Genomic DNA, 7,129 nt, shown 5'->3' with positions numbered 1-7,129 from the left:
AGTATATAAGGTGGTAAACATGAAGTCAGCAGATATATTGGAAGGCCTAAATCTGCTTCTAATGAATCTGCTTCTATTATAGACTCAGGAAGCTCTTTTAATGGCACAGTAGACACATGTGTGTAAACATTTATGATCAGAAACATGGAGATTAAGAGAAAAGAATTAAAAAGGTTTTGAAGTTTAGATATAAATGAGAAACACTAGCCATGTCACACTTGAATAATTTAAATTTAAAATAGGTAAGCAAGTTGAAATAGGCAATTCAGCACAACATATGGCTCACAGATCACATGTGGTCAGGGGTGAGCTTCAGATCCTTTAGCAATGGGTTTGCTGCCCCGTTGCTGGGTGGGCATGGCCATGGTGAGTGTGCCTAGTCAGCCACCTGCATCATGGCAGGGGGCGTTTTTCACCCTCCCCAGGCTCCTCAAGCCTCTGGGAGGGCGAAAACTACTTCCCCCGGGGTCTGGAGGCCCTCTGGAGGCTGGAAACAGGCCTGTTTCTGGACTTCCAGAACCTATGGTAGGCCCATTTTTTTCCCTCCCAGACCCTCCACACGGCCCCTGCACTTACCTGGATTGATGAACAGGCTGCATGGAGACTCCTGGCAGGGGCAGGGCGGGGCGGGCATGGTCATCCAGGGGTGGCATTTGGGGATTCGCTGAACCCTGGTGATCCTTGGCTAGAGGATCACCCGAACCCTGCTGAAACTCCAGGAGCCCACCCCTGCATATGGCCCAGCAGTATTTTTTAAAAGTCAAAAAAATTACCAATAGTGTCACCCAAATGATGCATTGTTGAGTGTCTGCAACATCTCCAGGCATTATCATGATCATCAGCACGGAGCTAGCTGCCAGACAGCCGATTGGTTTTCCAGATATTCCTTTGCAGCCCACAATTATCTTTAATTTATCGATGTGGCCTTTTTACTTCTAAAAAATTGGGATCTGGGAGCTCCAATGATCCATGTTAAATTAGTTTCCCACTTTGAAGATGTTATGCGTTCTTTTCAAAATCAACACCAGTGTGCCACTCGACTATTTTATAGAAGGGGTGGGATAATTAAAAAAAATATATAACAAAGGCAGAGATAATAAATTTTTAAAAAGGCTCAAAGAAGTACATGAATTAGTAGCGTATCTGATCTGGAGAAATATGGGTTTGGAGCAGTGCAGGAAAAAATTATGAAAAGTACAAGGGTATCAGACTAAGGGAATAGAATATTGCCTAAAAGGATAAAGGATAAACAAAACATCTGCCCCTAAAAAAGCATCTCCCAAATTTCTATATCTAGTTCATTGGAAGCCCTCTAGTCCAGAGGTTCAAATTTGACAGCTTTAAGGTTCAAACTTGACAGCTTTAAGACTTGTGGACTTCAACTCCCAGAATTCTCCAGCCAGCATAGATTGAAGACCTCTGCTCTAGTCTTTTGTTCAGTCCTGTTTCATGTTTCATCTCTTCATTTAAAGTAAATAAAAATCAGAAATTACATCACATTTATGTCAGAAACACTGAGGTGCTTCCAGGTTGAAAAGATTAGCTGGTGACATCACAGTTGCCCAGTGCATACCCAGTTGGTCCTTTCATGACCCATGCAGGAGCTGGACCAAAGGACAGGAGTTCACCCTGCCCCATGGCAGCATGCAAGTCTCAAACACAGGCTTGATGCTCATCAAGTCAGCATCTTAATCATGGAAGCCACTGTGGTCCTGTAAAACCAGAAATGGAGGGTAGAAAAATCAGCATTTAAGAATGTGTATGTTGGGATCTTTAGTATCAATATTTCCCAGAGGAAAAAGTGATCCAAGTTCTACTTGGAATCTAATAGGCAGCATGAGTATATTTTACTCCCATACTGTCTGACCTTTTCTAAATCAAGGGAATCAAACTATACAATATTTATTGTTGTTAAAAGTGTAAATTTGACTCCAAATCAGTTACACATAGTTTTCCTCTGGGAATTTAATTTCATTGTTTGTAGCAGGAATTAGGTATTGAAAAGAAGTGATACTAAAAACAGAATGGTATACAACTGTTTACTGTTTGATCTGTTTAAGAATAGCTTTTTTTTTTAATTCCTGAGTGTGGTGGGGCCTGACAGAGTATACTTTAATAATATGAATGCATTTTGAGATAATTTCATTAAACAGGATGTTAATATAAGCAACACAATCAATATAGTAATGATTAACTTAGCCAATGATTGGAAATCTTCTTCATCTATTTCATGCTGTCATAAACATTTTGATTTATCATAGGATTATTTGCTGAATCTATGCATGCTTCTCAAAGATTGGTACTTGGCAAAGAGACCTTTCGCGTTGCAAGAGCAGAAGTCAGCAGGAGATCAGAAATTCTATCAGTAGACATTTCAGTTAATAAAAAAGGAATGCTGAAAGAACATTACGGGAAGGGAATTTTTATAGAGTTTTAATTTTAATAGAATAGAATAACAGAGTCAGAAGGGACCTTGGAGGTCTTTTAATCAAACCCCCTGCCCAGGCAGGAAACCCTACACCACTTCAGACAAAAGGTTATCCAACACCTTCTTAAAAAATTTCCAGTGTTGGATCATTCACAACTTCTGGAGGCAAGTTGTTCCACTTATTAATTGTTCTAACTGTCAGGAAATTTCTCCTTAGTTCTAAGTTGCTTCTCTCCTTGATTAGTTTCCACCCATTGCTTCTTGTTCTACCCTCAGGTGCTTTGGAGAATAGTTTGATTCCCTCTTCTTTGTGGCAACCCCTGAGATATTGGAACACTGCTATCATGTCTTCTTTTAATTAAACTAGACATACCCAGTTCCTGTAAGCGTTCTTCATATGTTTTAGTCTCCAGTCCCCTAATCCTCTTTGTTGCTCTTCTCTGCACTCTTTCTAGAGTCTCAACATCTTTTTTACATTGTGGCAACCAAAACTGAATGCAATATTCCAAGTGTGGCCTCACCAAGGCATTATAAAGTGGTATTAACACTTCACATGATCTTGATTCTATCCCTCTGTTTATGCAGTGCAGAACTGTGTTGGCTGTTTTGGCAGCTGCTGCACACAGCTGCCAAAAAATTAATAAAATGTTAGTATATATTATGTTCTATGGGCATCTCATTAAAGGGATCTTTGAAAGTTATTGTATTCAATGAATTCCTGAAGGTTCTGTTTTGTTGTTTCCAGATAACTAAAGCTAGTAATTCTTTCAATTCCTAATCTTACAGTGGAATAGCAAGTATGCACCTCCCCAACACTGCAGAGTACAGAATATTGTCTAACAGAGAACTCTAAGCAATGAAGAAGATCAGACAACAGCTAGCTTACTGATTGTAAAGACCTGATTCCAAATGGACATGCCTTATAATGTAAATATCTACACCACTAGTAGTGAGTCCAGCAAAGAGATGCTGTCTTCTTCGTTGTTCATCTTTCTAATAATCTAAATTGTGTCACTTTTAAATGAGGTGCCATGCTTTTGTTTGTTGTTTGTTTTTCCAGTTTTGTGGATTAAGTTTCAACTTTAGTCCATCACGGCTAATTCAAATTACTGACTGGGTTAGGATCAAGGTGCTCAGGAAACAATAAAGACAATCGCTCTTAAGGAACAATGGCATGGCTATTTCTAAAAAAGATCTCCTTGGACCTGAAAAATTATAATGTATTAGCCTGTAGTAAGTGTCAAAGGATGAAGTAAATCTAGTAAATCAAAGGATGAAGTAAATCTAATTACAAATATTCTTGGATGATTCAGGTTACATATCTGGACTATAGAATATACTATCTGGACTATAGAATATTATATATATATATACACACACACACAGAGAGAGAGAGAGAGAGAGAATAATATAGAAGAGAGAGAGAGAGAATAGTATAGAATAAATTTGCCTTGGTAGTTGGGGAAACTACTTATTCTGGAAAAAGAATTAGTTTCTCTCTTTTTCTGAAGGAACAAGTCATACTTAAGAGATATTTCTGAATCCCACATGGTTATTTGACCCAGGTGACTTCCGAGGTAGGAACATTTATTAGTAGCTGGACTTGATACATCTGTTTTATCTATTTTGAGGTAGGAAAAGTTTGGCCATAATGGTCCATGTTTCAATACACTCAGTATTAGACTACTGTTACACATTCTCTTTCTTCTTGAAAGAAACTGGAGTTATAAATTGAATGAAGGGGAAAGGATACTGATTGGCTAGTGGTTAGATTACAATCTTTCCTGAAAAACCTACACTTGCTAAGGAGCCAGATTCAAGGTTTTAGTGTTATTATCCAGAGTTGTTCATAATTCTGGGCCTGGTTATTTAAAATAATAATTTTAAATTCAGCAGCTTTCTATGACCCATGAACCTCAAAAATACAGTATTTCAATTCTCTACTCTGGGATTTTCCATCTGTAGCAAAATGAAGAAATTTCCAATATTCCTCTCTGAGCACTTCTCCTCAGTTTTTAACCACTTCTAAAGTTGATACATGTTAGTATTTTTTAAAAAGAAATGTATGTATCCTTTCTACTTTGCTTTCCACAGCCATTATCTATGTTTTAAAAAATTGATCGTTTCATTCTTTATTGTATGCTTTTATAACCACTTAAGCCACTTCAGGACTTAAAAATTAAAAGGTAGTATATAAATGCTATAAACAAACGAATAAATCCCACTTAGTATGCTTTTGTTATAGGCATGCTCAGATTCTGAAACAAGATATTTTGGACAGATCTTTGAGAAACTTTCAGTTTGCACTTCTGATATTCCAGAGCCCTGGAAATTGTTGCACAATGGCAACGGTGTAAGAAAGGACCATTGGGTTAAGGCAGGGAGAGAAAATGGCGATAATCAACAATTTCGGAAATCAGCACTTAACATTAAAGTGTTGCTGCAGTGTTCTTCATGATCAGGTGAGTAGGATCAATCAACATTAGCATCATGGGAATAGAATGTGATTTCTTTTATTCTGCTCTAAGCATTAGTTCATTCTTAGAACTAAAGTACATGTTATGTGTTATGACATTGCTTCCCTCTGTTTATAAAGCAAAGGCAAAGATGGTGGCTTGCTATGGAGTAAGGTCACACCATGTGGAGCTAATTTTTTTTGATTAGTTAAATTTCCTTCAACAACACGGATTTTACATAAAATTCATTTTCCACTAGAATCCTTATGAAGTAGATTATATAGTTTGAATTTTAGTAAACAGAATAATCATTGGCCATGTAATCTCAAAAGCAGGACAGAGAAATTTCTTAATCTTGTCAGAGATTAGATTACTACTTTATCTTAGAACCAGAGGGAGTCTGGTAGTACATTTTCAAATTAGTACATTTTAGGAAAAGGCATATGCTTTTGCAATCTGCAGCTCATATCAGCCACACATAATATATATTCTTAGGATGGATGTAGGATTTAAACTAGACTGAGATGTAGGGAAAGGGAGGAGAAAACAAATTGGTTAGGCAAATAGAGGTCACATGTGAAACACATTACAATATCTTCTCAATTAACAATTATAATATATTAAACACATATTCCAGATCATGGCATATATTAAATTAGAAGAAAAAAACATGTGTAAGCACCTCTAATCTCTGTGTTGAGCCATGTGATGGTGCTGTTGATGTAGATGCACATTTGAATTGTTTGAGCTGTAAAGTACAGGTGACAACCAATGGTTTTTTGTTGCTTTGTTTCTATGGTCTGTCTTTTAATAAACCCATCCTAGGAATGGATCTGGATCTTTTGTTTTGTCTATTTACCTTGTTGGATCAGTAGTACTGTACACTATTTGAAACCACTATTGGTGGTTTAATTGCATCAGGTGAACTTTTCGTCAAGTGGGTTATAACATATGTGGTTATAGCATAAAGCTCCACTGTAGCTTATAGTTTTGGTGGTTTCTTCGGAGAAGAACAAGCCACCAAAACTAAGCCATGCAAATCCTCACCAATAAAAAGATAGAGTTTATAGACAATAGGTTTAATTAATAATATCTTGGAGCCTGGATAACTCTGCAGACAAGGCACTGCAATTTAACACCAGCTGTCTGCAATTAAAGTAAGTTCGAATCTTGCCAGGCTCAAGGTTGACTCAGCCTTCCATCTTTTCTAAGGTAGGTAAATTGAGGACCCAGTTTGTGGGGGCAATAAGCTGACTTTGTATAATATATACAAAAGTATGAAGGCTATTGCTTAACGCACTGTAAGCCGCCCTGAGTCTTTGGAGAAAGGCGGCATATAAATCAAATTAAAAAAAATATATAATAAAAATAAATAAGTAGTTCATCTGTAATAACTTGAGTTACAGAAACATAATTATTACTACTCAAACTACTCAAGAAAATGTAACTTTTAAAGGCCTTCATGGGTTGGGACTAGGTTTCTTGCATCCACCTGTCCCATTAGATCTGGCTGGAGAGATCTACCCGTCTTCCTCAGAGTCATCTGACAGGACCTGGGAGAAGCAATTTTTCATGATGCCCACCCTCTTGGACCTCATTCCTCCAGGCATCTGATTGACCCTGATTTTACTGGCCTTTTATAAGGCTTTGAAATTCTGGTTTTGTCATTGATCTTAGGGTCCTAGATAAATGGCTGAGTCTGTATCATAATTTTATTCATTGTCATTGATTTGTTTTTCTTGGTTGCTATATAGTTTACATTATGTGTTTTTTATCTTAAGATAAAATAGAGTTACGAATTTGAGATAAGGGGCCATACAAGCTAAAGAAAAGAATGGAATTAATTCATTAAGTGAGAGATTGTTAAACTTACATATTAAATCATTTCAGGCAATTTTAGAAGAGCTCGACCAAACATTTTTAATGGTTTTTAAAAGATTACAATTATTAATTGATAAAATACTTGTAATCTGTCTCACAAAAAACCTGCAGCTGTGTAACCGACCAGTCTTTCCCTCCCTTCCCTCTATCACTCAGCCCAATTTAAATCTTCAATGAATCCAACCACTCTGTGCATCTGATGAAGCTGCAGCTCATAAAAATTATGCTTTTAAATAACATTTGTTAGTGGGTGAAAAATGCTATCAGACCCAATTCTGAGGCTTTGCTACCATAAACTAACACATTTATCCTACAATGTCTTATTTTGGGTAGCTGATTTCTATGGTACCATCAAATTTGCTAC

At 37.0% G+C, this 7,129-nt stretch overlaps 1 long non-coding RNA gene across 2 annotated transcripts; it reads left to right on the top strand.

Annotated features, from left to right (window-relative positions):
• The first annotated feature begins 1,600 nt into the window (after nt 1–1,600).
• LOC117664297 (uncharacterized) lies at nt 1,601–6,468 on the top strand. 2 transcript variants are annotated; one of them, XR_004590986.3, is made up of 4 exons: nt 1,601–1,759; nt 3,215–3,355; nt 4,750–4,890; nt 6,389–6,468. It is a non-coding gene; the product is annotated as an uncharacterized LOC117664297 (long non-coding RNA). The 2 variants fall into 2 exon arrangements; XR_004590987.3 differs by lacking the exon at nt 3,215–3,355 and having other exon boundaries at nt 1,608–1,759.
• Nucleotides 6,469–7,129: the final 661 nt, after the last annotated feature.

This window comes from Pantherophis guttatus, chromosome 5, assembly GCF_059756535.1.
Source record: "Pantherophis guttatus breed Tessera chromosome 5, ASM5975653v1, whole genome shotgun sequence".
NCBI classification, from domain to species: domain Eukaryota; kingdom Metazoa; phylum Chordata; class Lepidosauria; order Squamata; family Colubridae; genus Pantherophis; species Pantherophis guttatus.
The sequence above is the reverse complement of the archived record's forward strand: the minus strand, read 5'-3'. Positions and strand labels throughout refer to the sequence as shown.